Source organism: Notamacropus eugenii, chromosome 1 (genome assembly GCF_028372415.1).
Source record: "Notamacropus eugenii isolate mMacEug1 chromosome 1, mMacEug1.pri_v2, whole genome shotgun sequence".
Taxonomy (NCBI): domain Eukaryota; kingdom Metazoa; phylum Chordata; class Mammalia; order Diprotodontia; family Macropodidae; genus Notamacropus; species Notamacropus eugenii.
The window spans coordinates 203,564,182-203,580,554 of NC_092872.1; positions in this window are offsets into that span (position 1 = coordinate 203,564,182).

Sequence of the window (16,373 nt, forward strand, 5' to 3'; positions counted from 1 at the left end):
TGGCTAAAAGACCAATTTATCAAGTCACCAGACTATGGGTAGTGAGTTACTTCATACTTGGCTGCTTTGGTCCTTGAAAAGCTGACTTAGTCTGTATTATTGGTTCATACCACAAGCCTGTTCAATGCAATAGAACTTTTAAATCAGATACACTACATTGATATCTTTCTTCCCCCAAATCAGAAGTAACTATATCTGCTACCTCTTATATAAAGATTTGTTGATATTAAGTTCCATTGGTCATATCCATAGAGACAGCATGGCACAATAAATAGAGAAATGGTCCTGGAGTCAAGAAAATTCACCTTCAAGTCCTCCCATTGATACCAAACAATGTTGCCACCTTCTACTCAACTTCCTCATTCCCCTCCCACTGGAACTCATGTTTTGCCCCTGCTGCCTTTCTCTGTATCTTGTCTAGAAACAAGTTGTCACATCCCTCCTTCCCCACCACCCCCACTTTCCAAAACCATGCCAATGCCACTCTGACCATCCTCCTCATTCCCCTCCCACCAAAGTTCAATTCTGTCCCTTGGAATTCTGAGATCTGATGGGTGAGTTTTTAACTAAGCTTGCCTAGAGCCTACCACTTCAAATTATTCCATAGCAAATCCCCCTATTCCCTCATTTTTGTTGTTGTTTAGTCATTTTTCAGTCAAGTCTGACTCTTTCTGACCCGTTTTGGGGTTTTCTTGGGAGAGATACTGGAGTGGTTTGTCATTTCTTTCTCCAGCTCCTTTTATAGATGAGGAAACTGAGGCAAACAGGGTTAAGTGATTTGCCCAAGGTCACACAACTAATAACTGAGGCCAAATTTGAAGTCAGGTCTTCCTGACTCAAGAGTGGCACTCAATCCACTGTACCACCTAGAAGCCCCCACTCCCTTTTTTAGCTGCTCTTAATGGAATATAAACTCCTTGACAGTAAGTACTATTACAATTGCTCATTTTTGTGCCCCCAGAACTTAACTTAACGTCTGGCGAATAATATGACTTAATAAATGTTTTTTTCATTAATTTATTCATGATGACCAAGTGTCCACATACAATTAATCACCTCTCAATGCCTGGGGCAATTCTCCAAGACTAGAAGTTACAGTGGTATCAACAATCTGCATAAATTGAGAATTCCCTATGCTAATGAAATTTAAGGTCTTTACTCCTACTCTCACCTCCCATCAAAAATTTCAGTCAAATTAATCAGTTTTTTCAGATAAAGAGGTTTTGTCTAGTGGGAAAGGGAACAAGCATTTGTACAGATTCCATTGCATGCCAGGAACAAAGTATTATCTATTTTTCTAAGTGTTTTTATAAGAGAACCAAAACAAGACCAGAAAATTTGATAAGCTCAGCTGTTTGCCTGATTTGTTTGGTAATCAAATAACCTCCAAGGAAATATACCTATAGATTTTTTTAATCCATTCAATGTACTGATACTCTTGTAGTCAAGACTATAAGAACATACTATTTCAGAACAGTTAATGAGTAATAACACTATCCCTATGTTTTCCAAAAATCAGTCATTTTGTTGATTTGCAGGCTGTAATAGCAAGGACCCTGGCATACACAGGAGGGCCTGCTGTACAGGTTCCTTGATTTGCTTTTCCAAAAGGAAAGCAACTTTTGAGGAGTCAACAATCACTTCAATCAAGCACATGCATCATTCACTTAGTTCAGGGGGAAAAGTCAGTACCCTGAACTTCAGAGAAAATATAGAGAAAACAAAATCAACAGACAGGGCTTCCAGCTGCCTGACAGATCAATAGGCAGATAACTGTCTGACCATACATACATAGTTACCAGAGAAAGAAGCACCAACATCTGGGTTTTCAAAGATTTGGCGGGGGAGGGGGAGGGCTCCTTAGCAGCTTCCCAGAGTCTCACCTGGTCAAACAAACATTTCTAATGAGTAAACCCCAAAGTAAAACTTCAACCCAGAGTACTTATACATTTTACACAGCCAGAGGGCATCAAAACCCTTGAGAACCAGTGTCTCATTAGAAATTAACAAAAGGTATGGGCCTCCCCTAATCAAGTTTTCCTTAATGCATGGGAAAGATCTTTAAACTCTCATAGCTATCATTACACAGGCAATTATTATCCCCATTTTATAGATGGACTAACTCAAGAATGAAAGATTTAGTCAGTTGTCTTTGTCTACACAATGCAAAGCAAAGCAAAGCAAAATAAGATGGATTTTCTTTGAGGACTTTATGTTTTTTTTACTTGATTCATTGATTAGCTAGCACTTTTTTTATCATGTAGAAATAAATTAGTAAGATGGTTAAGAGCCAAGATCAATAATATAATTATCATTGTTATCATCAACAATACCTACTAGGAGTCATAAGTAGGAGTTTCAGAGAAAAAAAGGTAGGCTTGATATAAAAAAAGCTTCACATTTAGGCTTAGCTGAAGGTACAATGAGTTAACTCAGGAAAAGTGGGCATCCCCTCACTGGAGGCCTTCAAACAAAGACTGAATAGCTATTTGTTGAATACACTATAGAGAGAATTCTCTTCCAAATATGCATCAGTTTAGATGGACTCTGAGGTTCTGTAATTCTGTGAATTTATATGAAATTTAAGAGTATTGACAGAACATATGTTCAGAAAATGTTCTGACAAATTGAATTGTCACAGGAGGTTGATAGGTATCTATGCTGGCTGAGTATATTCTTAATATACTTAATATTGAGTAATAATGCTAGTTTCCAGGTCATTCCAGGGAATCATAATATGTGTTGGACTTTGAGAGAGGAATACCTTATTTTATATTTTTCTTATAGCACTAGCTGCGCAACCATGGACAAGTCATTTAACCTCTCTCAGCCTCAGTTTCCTAATCTGTAAAATGGAAATATTTGTGATACTTACCTTACAGGGTTATAGTGAGGACCAAATTAGGTCATATTTATAAAGCATTTTGTAAACTTTAAATCTTTGAGACTTTCAAACCATATTAATTTCAGTTATTATTCCTACTTTACGTAATCCTTCTCCCAAGTAACAAAAAAAGCCACTTTCAAATCTTTCTGTGTCATTTTAGCTATTCATGACCACATCAACTTATACCTACATCCTGGAAATCATTCTTTCCCTAGAGCTAGCATTGATACCCAAGGCCAAAGTTTGTAAAAGTTTTTTGAAGATCATGAGATTATTATTCTTTATCAGTATAAAGAATACATTGAAATAAAACACTATACTTAATGAAGTGTGAGAAATCCTAGAGTTGGAGCCTTGAGGATATGAATTCAAATCCTAGCCCTACCATTTATTACCTATGTGACCATGAAAGTATTCATTCACCTCTCCTGGGTCTCAGTTCCATCATTGGTAAAATGAGTGCTGAATTCTAACCGTTTAAAGTTGCTTCTAATCCTGAATCTACAATTCTATGACCCTAAAGAGGGCAGCAGTTTGGGGTTCTTTTTTAGGAAAAAAAAGCACACTAATGAATGCTGCAATCCCTTGTGATCAAGGGAATTCTCTTTTATGAATGGGTCATGGCAATATTTCACAATATATTGGCAATATTTCACAATATATTAGATGACTCCTTGAAGACCATGATTAACATTTGTGCTATCATCAAGCGTTAGGGTCAATAAGTCTATCAATAAATATTTATTAAGAGGCTGCTATGTACAAGGCACAGTGCTAAGGAGATACAAAGAAAATCAAAAGATAGTGTCTGCTCTCAAGGAGCTTACAGTCTAATGGTTTGTCTTAAACTTCACATTGATTCTGTTTTAAAAGCCTGAATGAATTCTTTTCCTGAATATCATCTCAGTAAACATTTCAGAAAAGCCTCTCTTAGTCTTTTGTGGGTTGGAAAATAAATCTGTCTCTGCCCCTTCCTTTTATTCTGCAATGCAGGAATGATTAAGTTAACATGAAAAGAGATAAAGAAAGTGGCTTGCAAGGGCTCTGTTCTCTCCACCAGTTTCTTAAGAGGGCCTGTTTTCCCGGAATTTCTACTTGGGGGTGAGAAAGGCAGAATGTCTCTTATTTCAATGGATTAACAGTGGGAGATATTTAATCTTGGTGCAATCAATGACACCATCTTCATTTCAAACATAGTAATGGTGAATGGAGACTGAGTTTCTGACATTTGGTTAGCTGGAGGATAAGGCTATTACATTCATCCTGTTCCATGGGTGGTCACCTACGAGGAAACAACAGTTCTATAAGTATGACCCCCTCTTCTTTGTTCTCTCTCAGGAGCAACTCTCCAAAGGACTTATTCATATTTAGATTTAATAACATTTATTTATAATTTAAAAGGTATCTATTTAAAAGGAATAGCAAATTGTACATAATAGATTTGCAGTTTCATATACAATCGTCTTTTTTTTCTTTTCCACTGCTGTGGAAATACTTATTTTATTTAAGTTCAGAATAAAATAATTACATTTTTTAAAAGAAGCCAATTATTACATAGTTCCAGAGGAAAAAAATCATCCTTTCTTCTTCTCTCTTCTTCCTCCCCTTGTTTTACTTTCTTCTTTTCTCCTTCTCACTCTTTCCCTTTTCAATTAGTCAGGCAGCAAGCCTTTATTAAACACTTACTTTGTCCTAGGCACTGTGCTTTTCTTCTCCTCTTTTTCTTGTCCTGTCCTATCTTCTTACATCATCTTCTATTTCCAATATATTTGTCAAAGGCCTATTTTGGATAAACACAACCCCTTCCCTTCCTGTCCATGGTTTATGGGTAAATTATCAACTCTATCAAGGTGAGTAACACAGTGAAAAGGCATGGGAAGGCACCAGTATGGTGCTGGTGAAACCAAGGTTCAGGTTCAAATTCCACATGGACAATTTAGCTGTGATCCCTGACAACAGATTATATCTCTCAGTCCAACCGACCACTACATAAATGTGCATTGGCTTGAAAAGTATGTGGATAGTTGATCCCAGACAAACAAATCAAAACACAAGTCATCAATGGTGGTTCATTTTCTTATTGAACTCAAGTTTCCATATAGCAGAAACCTCAGAAATCATCTGAGGTCCAAAGAAAATTATAGTCAAAGTCAGGGTTCAAACTTAAACCAAAAGCATTCTTCACTCCACTGGGAACTATGATGTATGGATGCTGTACAACTGATTTCACTGAAGTGGGGGATTTTGATCTTAGTTATTCACACTAAATATAACCAATTGCCTCATTAATCAGAACCCTTCACATAAACATCAGTAGGTATCAAGAACATCTTTAGTCTGATTATCCCCCTTTACCATGTAGTAAATGTCACTTTTGATGATAGTTTTCCCTCATCAAACTATAGTGAAATACATCAGACTTCAATGGAAATAAGTTGCCTACAGCTCGGAGTTACTCTTAATTCCAAAGTTTAAGAAAAGAATCAGGTTACATCAGCCCACCCCAGGAGAGCATATAAAGCCTCAGACTATTTGGAGAAGCAGAAAACTCTCTCATCATGGGTCTTTCATCTGTCTTCACTTGGATGCTACTGCTGCATGCTGTCCTTCTCCAAGAGACAGGTACTGCATCTGAATCTAACAGATTTATCATTTGTAACAGAGATTAAAGGGAAAATGTTGTTATTTACTTGTGACCTTCCACTGAATTGTTATAGCATAAAAATGAACCCAAATCCAATGATGGTCAACATTCTGGTATAATTCAATAGCAGTTGAGATATTAGTGTGATAAGCAGCAGATGCATTTCTTAATGATAGCATCTTAAGGAAATTTAATCAAATGTTTTCTCTTATGTTTATCTATTTTCCATGACTAAAGAAAGAACAAATCTTATGCTCTACAAAAAATTTGACTTTCTCATAGGATGCAATTAGCCCAAAGTTGTTAAATATTGATTCTGGATAAGCTATTAATTTGCATTATTGTTGAGTTATTGCAACAGAACTTAATTATCTTAGATTCATAGAATTAGAACTGGAAGGGACCTTACAAGTCATATAGTAAAATTCCTTTTTTTATTGGTTTGGAACCTGACGACTAGGGAGAGATCTGGCCAAGAGCACATGGGGAGTAAACAGAAGAGACAAGATTTGAATTTAGATCTTTCAGACTCCACATTCAGCATGATCTCTACCATAAAACATTACTTCCATTGTCAGAAGAGTCTTATTCACAAATATAATTTGTTCGCAGTTCTAAGACTAGAAATACTAGACAAGAAATCAAATAATTTTGAGTTATAAAATTGATTTACTCCAATCCAAAGAAATTGCTTGTCCATAACTTTCCCAAAATTCTTCTACATGGAGTGCTGAGTGGTTTCTGCTTCCCTTAAAGAAATCTGAATTTGTAAGCAATTGGTTTTTAGAAAATAATCCAGTAATTTTAAAGACTGATGTCATTTTGTTGCTCCATAGGGCCAATGTAAATGCCTTTGGGAAACTAATTAAATAGTACTTAGAAATGGAAACCAAAAGCTGAAAATTTGTCTGACATATCAATCTCAACTGGATTTTTTTCTACAAAAATAATAAGAAAATAAAAGGGATTCTCACTTATCACAAAACATCACCTTAGTAAATTTAAACTCTTTCATGCATCTAAAACTGAGAAAAAGATGTGCATTTGAAATTAAGCATATGGAAGAGCCAGTTGCAGAACTATACCATTCAGATCCCATCACTATGAATACCAAGCTTTTTAATCTTTTAATATGGTGGACAGTTTTCAAAGAACAAGAAATACAAAATACAGAAATTCATTATCTTCTATTTACTAAATCTGACATTAGGAAATGATAACTTGAGGAGCATCCTAAAAATACATTCAGGAAAATTCATGGAGCTTTCTGAGTTCCAAAATACCATAGATGTATTTGAAAATACAAAATTGACCTGCTTTTGGTTTGCTCTACTGGTGGTCAATATAAAATCTACTTTGTATGATGTTCAAAGTACCAAAGTAACCAAAGTTGGGAACATGTTTTGAAATGACTCTTGTTATCAACTCAATCACAAATATAACACCATAAGCCCTGCAAGCAATGGACAACTAAGGCAAATGTATGGCATTTTAATAATGTGGCTTCTTTCAACAAAAGATATTCAAAATAAACTTTGAAAGAAAGACTAGGAAAGGTAACTATCAGGCTGGGACTAATAGGTATGAGGATTTATAGAGGCAAACACTACCTTAAAAATGCAATTATTCTCTCAAGACTCAACTTTCTGAGAAGCACTTGTCAATAAAATGAAAGGGAAAACTACAGTTTGTTGCCTATAAATTCCTATGGTCCATTCTTCAAACAGATCAAATCCTAATTCACCCATGTTACATTTTACATTTTATCTTTATAATGAGTATCCAGAAAGACAACATGGAATAAGTCAATAGAGAGGTGGCTTTGAGGGCAGAAAGGTCTGCTTCACTCTAATTGTGTGATCCTGGGTGAGTCACTTAACCCTAATTCCCCTAAAAACTCTATAAAAATATGTTAGAAAATAGCTACATACCTGCAATAATAAAGTTCCTTGATGTGGACCTCCATATACTGATGAAATTACAGATCTGGACAAAAAGAAGGACCAAGTAGTAGAAGGAATAGGAGACAAGAGGCTGGTCTTGGGTCAAGAATATCTCTGTTCAAGTCCAGTGTATGACACATATTATCTACGTGAGAGCCATCACCCCCCACCACCCCATGGTCTACTCAGTGCTTATCAATGAACTACCCTCCAGAGAGGTAGCATGGGGTAGTAGTTAGAAAGCTGGCTTTAAATTCAGGAAAACCTAAACTCAAGTTCTATTTCTGGCACATACAATGTGATGCTGGGATGTGACTTGGCTCTTCAATGGCTCACAAAACTTGTTGGAAATACAAGTCACCTGTGAGTTGTGAACCTGAATCAATACAGGAAGTTTCCCCATCAGGAATTCCTTAGACTGATTAAATCATTGCTATGGAACAAAAAGCAAATAGCAAATCACTCCATCATCTTTGGCAAGAAAATCCCAAATGGGTTGTGAAGCACTGAATATGACTGAAAAGACCAAAAAATAGCAACATGTAACAAAAAATAAAATCTACCCAATACACTAGGTTTGATGTCTGATATTTTGGGTATTCATATTTTGTATACTTTTTTCTTTTTTAAAGTTTATTCAGTTTTCAACATTCACTTCCACAAAATTTTGAATTTCAAATTCTCTCCCTATCTCCCTCCTCCCCACACCTCAGGACAGCATGTATTTTGGTTACCCCTTCCTCCAATCTGCCCTCCCTACTATCACTATGCCCTCCATCCCCTTCCCTTCTATTTTCTTGTAGGGCAAGATAGATTTCCATGTCCCATTGCCTATATATCTTATTTCCTAGTTGCATGTAAAAACAATTCTTAACATTCATTTTTAAAGTTTTGAGTTCCACATTTTCTCCCTTACCCCCTCTCTCTACCCACCCTCATTGAGAAGGTAAGCAATTCAATATAGGCTATACATGTGTAGTCATGCAAAACACTTCCCTAACAGTCATGTTGGGAAAGACTAACTATATTTCCTCTCTATCCTGTCCCACCCTCTATTTATTCTATCCTCTCCTTTGACCTGTCCCTTTACCAAAGTGTTTGCTTCTGACTACCCCTTCCCCCAATCTGCTGTCCTTTCTATTATCCCCCCTCTTATTCCCTTCCCCATACTGCTTTCTTGTAAAGTAAGATAAACTTCCATCCCCAATTGCATTTGTTATTCCTTCCTGAAGCTAAATCTAATGAAAGGAAGGCTCACTTATTCCCTCTCACCTTCCCCTTCTTCCCCTCCATTGTAAAAAGCTCTTTCTTGCCTCTTTTATGTAAGATGATTTACTATATTTTACCTCTCCCTTTCTCTTGCTCCTAGTACATTCCTCTCAACACTTAATTTTCCTTTTTAGATATCATCCCCTTCATGGTCTGCTTGCCTTGTGTGCACTCTCTCTCTCTCTCTCTCTCTCTCTCTCTCTCTCTCTCTCTATATATATATATATATATATATATATATATATATATATAGATAGATATAGATATAGATATAGATATATAGATATAGATATAGATATAGATATAGATATAGATATAGATAGATAGATAGATAGATAGATATAGATAGATATATATGATATAGATATAGGTAGACATAGATATATGTATACACACATATGCATATATACACACACATGCATATTTTCCCTCCAAGTATACTAATACTGAGAAAAGTCTCATGAATTACAAATATCATCTTTCTATGTAGGAATGTAAACTGCTCAACTTTAATAAGTCTCTTACGGTTTCTCTTTCTCATTTACCTTTTTGTGCTTCCCTTGATTCTTGTATTTGAAAGTTAAATTTTCTGTTGAGCTTTGGTCTTTGCAACAAGAATTCTTGGAAGTCCATTATTTCATTAAAGTTTCATTTTTTCCCCTGAAGTGTTAAAGTCAGTTTTGCTAGGTTGGTAATTCTTGGTTTTAATTCTAGCTTCCCTTGACCTCTGGAATATCATATTCCAAGTCCTTCGATCCCTTAATGTAGAAGCTGCTAGATCTTGTGTTATCCTGATTTATATTTCCACAATACTCAAATTGTTTCTTTCTGGTTGCTGCAATATTTTCTTCTTGAACTGGGAACTTGGTATTTGGTTACAATATTCCCAGAAGTTTTCCTTTGGGATCTCTTTTAAGAGGTGAATAGTGAATTCTTTCCATTTTTATTTTATCCTCTGGTTCTAGAATATCAGGGCAGTTTTCCTTGATAATTTCTTGAAAGATGATGTCTAGGCTCTTTTTTTTGTCATGGCTTTCAGGTAGTCCAATAATTTTTAAATTATCTCCCCTGGACCCATTTTCCAGGTCAGTTGTTTTTCCAATGAGATACTTTACGTTGTCTTCCATTTTTTCGTTCTTTTGATTTTGTTTTATAATTTTTTGATTTCTTATAAAGTCATTAGCTTCCATTTGCTCCATTCTAATTTTGAAGGAATTATTTTCATTAGTTAGGTTTTGGATCTCTTTTTCCACGTGGTCCATTCTGCTTTTTAAGGCATTCTCCTCCTCATTAGCTTTTTGAACTCTTTTGCCATTTGGGTTAGTCTAATTTTAAAGATGTTGCTTTCTTCAGCATTTTTTTTGGTTTCCTTTAGCAAACTATTGACTTGTTTTTTATGATTTTCTTTTATCATTGTCATTTCTCTTTCCAATTTTCCCTCTACTTCTCTTACTTGATTTTCAAACTCCTTTTTGAGCTCTTCCATGGCCTGAGACCAATTTATATTTTTCTTGGAGGCTTTGGAAGTAGGAGTTTTGACTTTGTTGTCTTCTTCTGGTTGTATGTATCACCAATGATGTAAAAAAAAATACCTCTTCACTGAGAAAGTAAGAATCTATAGTCTGTTTCTTTTTCCTTTTTGCTAACTTCCCCAGCCAATTACTTGACTTTTGAACTTTGTTAAGTCAAGGACTCTACAAGCAGCTTCCACTTCAGCAGTGACTGTCACTACCCTGGAGCTACAGCCAGGTCTAGGGTTGGGACTGAGATTGGGCCAAGCTTCCCTCTAAGCCAGGTGAGAGACCCTTCCCATTGACCTTCAAAGCTGTCTGGTGTTTGTGGGTTGAGAAGTCAGGAAACATAGCTGGCACCAACGATTCAGTCCCTTAAGGCCTGTTCCAGCTCCATCTACACTGGCACAGCCCATGTCAATTTGCACTCTCAGTCTGGCATTATAGACCTTTCCTGTTGACTTTTTAGATTTTCTTGGGCTGGAAATTTACTTCACTCAGTCATTTTGTGACTGCTGCTCTAGAATTTGTTTAGAGTCATTTTTACAGATTTTTTGAGGGACTTGGGGGGAGAGTTCTAACAGGTCCCTGCTTCTACTCTGCCATCTTGGCTACACTACACATCAATTTTTGTATACTTTAAACTGTGCAAGTGAGTCTGAAGGAGGTGGGGCATGATAGCTATCTCTAAGAGAAGCCTTTTTTCTTGGCCCTAGAAGGTACAACTAGGAGCAAACGGTAGAAGTTGTGGAGAGGCAAAATTAGGTTAGCTGTAATGACAAACTTCCTAATAATTATTGCTATCCAAAAATGGAGAGGACTGCCTTGGAAAGTAGTGCTTGTCCCCAAAATACCTCACATAAACAATATAAACATCTCTCTCTCTCCTCTCAATCTCTTTCTCTGTCTCTCCTCTTTTCCTCTCTCCTTTCTCTGTCTCTTTGCATCTATGTCTCTTTGTGTCTTATTCCCTCTCTAGAGGAATTAGGGTAAAGACGCATCTTCAATATCAGCAGCTACAAGGGACCTGTTACCTATATAACCTATACTAGGTTCTAGGCAACACCTTCAAGGAACCTGAAGTCTACTTGGAAAGGGCACAGACATAAAAAGGTAAATAACAAAATAGTATAGTTGAAATGGGATATATAGGTTAAAGGGCAGTATAGGTGAAATGGGATATATATGTATATATGTATGTATACACACACACATATATGTATATATTAAATGGAAATAACTGTAGGTCCTACAGCAGTGGTTCAGTCTTTTTTCTTTTGCCAGCCAAGTGGCCCCTTTACTCTATCCCTGAATGTTTTTTTCTAGAGACAGCTATGGTGTGATGCAAAGAAGACTGTCACTCAAAAACCATATGAACTTGAATGAAATAGCATTTGTTCAGTACTCAAAACTGGGAATAGAAATAGAGAACCAAGACAATCCCTGTTTTCTAAGCTTTGAATGAGAGAATTTTAGATGATCTCTATGGATCCTCTCAGCTTATGACACTGTTTTTGACATACATCACAAAACTGAACTACAGGTAAAAATATTGTAGTAACGACTGTAGAAACTATTGCAGCAATACTAATATCCAAAATATTGTGCCTACCTGGAAGTAGGCTGAAGGATCAGTCAGTCAACAAACACGAAAGGAACATAAGTTCTAGGGATACAAAGAAAGGCAAGGACACATTGCTTGCCCCCAAAGACCTCACATAAATAACATAAACCCCTCTCTCACCTCTCAATCTCCCTCTGTCTCTCTTCTTTTCCTCTCTCCTTTCTCTCTTTTTGTATCTGTGTTTCTTTGTGTCTTATTCATTTTCCCCCTCTCCCCCTCTCTTCCTTCCCTTCCCCCTTTTCCCCACTACCTCCCCTCAAGTCATCTCAGGGGAGGAAGCACTAACAGTGAGAACAGCCAGGAAAGTCCTTACAAAGAAGGTGAGGTTTTAGCCTATTCTTGAAAGAAGCCAGAGAAGCCAGGAGGTGGAAGTGAGGATGGGAGAGCATTCTAGGCATAAGAAATAGCCAGATTCACTTGCTAACATCAGGGTATCTGATGTCAGTTTCATTTCTCAGAGGGAAGCAATGAGGTGAGCTGCTATTCTAGACTTTTTCTGACCAACAAAAAGAAATTGTTTGAGGAATAAGAAGTGATGGTAACCTTAAGAGAAGGTTTCAGTTCATAATAATGTGAGGTAGATGTATGGAGCAGCGGACAAAAAGCTGGACCTGGAGTCAGGAAGATACAAGTTCACATCTGACCATAGACACTAGCTGTGTGACCCTGGGCAAGTCACTTAATCTTTGTCTGCTTCAGTTTCCTCATCTGTAAAATGTGAATAATAATAGCACCTACGTCTGAGGGTTATTGTAAGGATAAAATGAGATACTAATTATAAAGCTGTCAGTACAGTGCCTGACATAGTAAGTGCTATCTAAATGTTAGCTAATTTTATTATAAAAGAAGTGCATGTTGGGCCTACCCAAATATACCCTAAATTTTAGGAAAGCAGATTTGATCTCAAAAAGTTCAGGGAAATGGTAATCCATGACTTGAAACTCTAAAAGAGATGACTCAAGGTAAGTATTTTGCAGTTCAGTCATTTTTCAGTTCTGTTTGACTCTGTGATCCCATTTTGGGTTTCCTTGGTGAGGATACAGGAGTGGTCTTCCATTCCTTCTCCAGCTCATTTTACAGATAAGGAAACTGAGGCAAATGGGGTTAAGTGACTTGCCCAGGGTCACATAGCTAGTAAGTATCTGAGGCCAGATTTGAACTTAAGAAGATGAGTGTTCCTGATTTCCAGTCTAGGTCTCTATCGTAAGCTCCTCCCAAGATTGGTAAGAGTCTCAAAAAGTAATTTGAAGTTGCGAATGATCACAGTAAAGAAGAAAAAGAGAGGCCACATCTAAAGTTTTATACAGAACTCTGATGAGCTCAGATTATTAAAGACCATGTGCCAAAGTTGGCAGGAAGAGCACACCACTAAGAACAAATACTAAACAATGGCTTTGGAGTCAGAAAACATGAGTTCAAATTCTGACTTTGTCACTGTCACCTGTGTGACCATGGGCAAGTAATCAATTATTCTGGACCTCAGTTTCCTCACATGTAAAATGAGAGAGTTAGATAAGATAAACTTTAAGGTCCCTTCCTTCTCTATATGTATAACTGAATTGTAAGACGTATGTCAGGAAAACTAAAAACCAGGAAGAGCAAAGGTTTTTGCAAAGTGCTGAGGATATTTTTAAAAATATATTTTAATACATATTTTAAAATATATTTTACAAACATAAAGTTTATTTGGAATAAGGAGAATATGAAGGATAAAATACAAAATTAATCAGTTCTAATTTTACCTTAATTTTCCCTAATAAAGGGAATTGTCTTCCATTCATAATGTGGAGGAAACCCTTGGTTCTTGAAAGCCAGGTCAGTGAAGGGCAATCTCTGGCAACTCCTACCAAGATACAAAGACCCAATGATGAACTGCATGTCTGTCATCCAAGGACCAGCCTACCTACATTTGAGTTAGATCTATCCCCAGAAAGGTCATCATAAACTGATGAATTTCTTTAGTCTCAGCAATTAATGAAGACTGTTTATTATGACAAAGTGAGAAGTTCTTCCTTACTTGAACAGAAGGGTACCCAAACTGATAAATCATAAATTCTAGAAGTTTTAAATTAAGAAACCACTAACCATAAACCTTAAAGAATTATATAAATGTGAAGTGTTAGGAAAGCTTATTTAAGAGGAAAGCCTAAAAAAGAGGAGGAAATCAGAAGATAGTAAAGAAATGATAATATTATTAGGTGCTTTAAACAAATTCATGTCTCTAAGCCCAGACAAATGATATTCCAGGAAAGTAAAAGAACTACAATGCTTGAAGAATTTTCTAGTCATCCTCAGGGATTTATTAAGAATGGAATGGTACCCAAAAACTAGAGATGGGTACATGTTGTCCTACTTTTTAAAAAGAGGAGAATAAAAAATGAATTCCAGAAACTGTACACTCATGATTGACCGAAATACCTGGCACAATCTTGGAAAAATGAATAAATAGATGATTTGTTATCCTTGATAAAAGGAAATGGCAACTTTTCAACTCCTCAATTCCATCTACTGACTTTTCTGACTTCCATTAAGTCCCAACTAAAACGTCATCTTTTATTTTGTATTTATCCTATCTACATATATATATATATATATATATATATACATATATATATAAAACCTGCTTTGTATATATTTGTGGGTATGATATCTTTTCCACTAGATTTTAAGATTCTAAAGGGTAGAGATTGTCTCTTTTGCATCTCTAATGCATAGACCCACTAAGAATAAATCATGCCAAATTTATCTCACATCCTTTTGGATAACTTACTATTTTATCAATGCTGCTAATGTTACAGATTCTAATTTAAGCCATTTGACCAAATTTCTCATACCATCCTGAGAATGAGATGAAGAAATATGGATAAGAGTTAGGTAGATTCATAACTGGTGGAACAATAATAATTAAAAAACAGTGATCAATATCACCCTAGAGCAAGGCCTCTTAACTGGGTATCTATGGATCCTCCATAAATAAATAAGCCCACAAATAAATTTCAGGGAGTCCATGAACTTAGATGATAGAGTAAATTTTTATTTTTACTCACTTCGTATGGAAACTTAGCATTTCCTGTAATTTTTTAAAATTATTATTCTCAAAAGGGGACCACAGGCTTTACCTGAGTGCTGTAAAAGTCCGTGACACAATATAAGGTGAGAACACACCCAGAGAAATGTCTTCAGAAGTGTCAAAAGGCCCTTATTCCATCTGATGTTTTTAGCAATGTGGATGAAGGCAGATGCTTATTAAATTTGCAGGTGATCCAAAGCTGAGCAGAATATTTAACATCCTGGATGATGAAATCAGAGATACAAAAGGATATCAACAGATGAGATTAGTAGGGCAAACTTAAATGATTGAAATAAGTACAAGTAAATATAACCTGACCTTAACTTCAATAAAATCAATGAGACAAATACAGGATATGAGGATAATTAGTTTGACAGTTGTTCATGTGAAAAAAGACTAGAAGATTTAAATTGACAGAAACCTCACAACAAGTCAGACTCCCCCAAACATTCATCCAATCTCAGGATGCATTTCCAGGTTCCTAAGGGCAACTGAGGGTCAAGCTTTATTTATCTGTGGATCTCCTCCAGCGCCTCCTAAGATTGTTGCACTAAGGTACAAAACAGATATGCAAGAACTATTGAATGTGTTAATTGAGGTGCATAGTCCATAACAAGAGAGATAATAATTCCACAGTACTTTGTGGTGGTCAGACTATCTGCTGTATTATTATGTTTAATTTCATACATTTAAAGGTATGTTGGCAAACTGGGGTGCATTTAGAGAAAGGCAACTGGGATGCTAAAGGACCTCAAAATCATTTCTAGTGAGCATCTGTTGAAATACAGTAACTATAACTGGAAGAGAGAAGATTGAGAAGATTTAGGTGGAACATGCTTGCCATGCTCCAGTATTTGAAGGTTTGTTGTGTGGAAATAGTTTTACAACTTAGTCTGTGTAGTTCCTTAACACAGAAGCAGAGAGAAGAGATCATAGGGAGGTAAATTTTTGCTTAATGAAATAATGATGACAATTCACATGTATAGAGGACTTCATGCTTTACAAAGAACTTTACTTGAATTATCTCATTTATTCCCACAACAGCCTAAGGAGGCAAGCAAAGCAAGTAGATTTATCATCGTTTTACAGGTAAAGAAATGGTGGCTTGGAAAGGCTAAACGAATTGCCCAAAATTATATGCTTGGTAAATTATACATTCAAGAATTAAATCTAGGCCCTTTATAAAACCAGGTGCTTTCTCTGTTTCGTCATGCATAAGCAAGAATTTCTAATAGTTATAGAAGTCCAAAAGAGGATAATTGCCTCCCAGGATATGGAATTCCACACAATTAGAAAGGTTCAGGAAAATACTGAACCACTTGTCAATGATACTGTGGAGGGGATTCCTGCATGAGGTGAGAGACTAAAACAATGTTTAAGATTCCTTTTCTTAGATTCTATAGTTCTAACATTGGACATCATGAG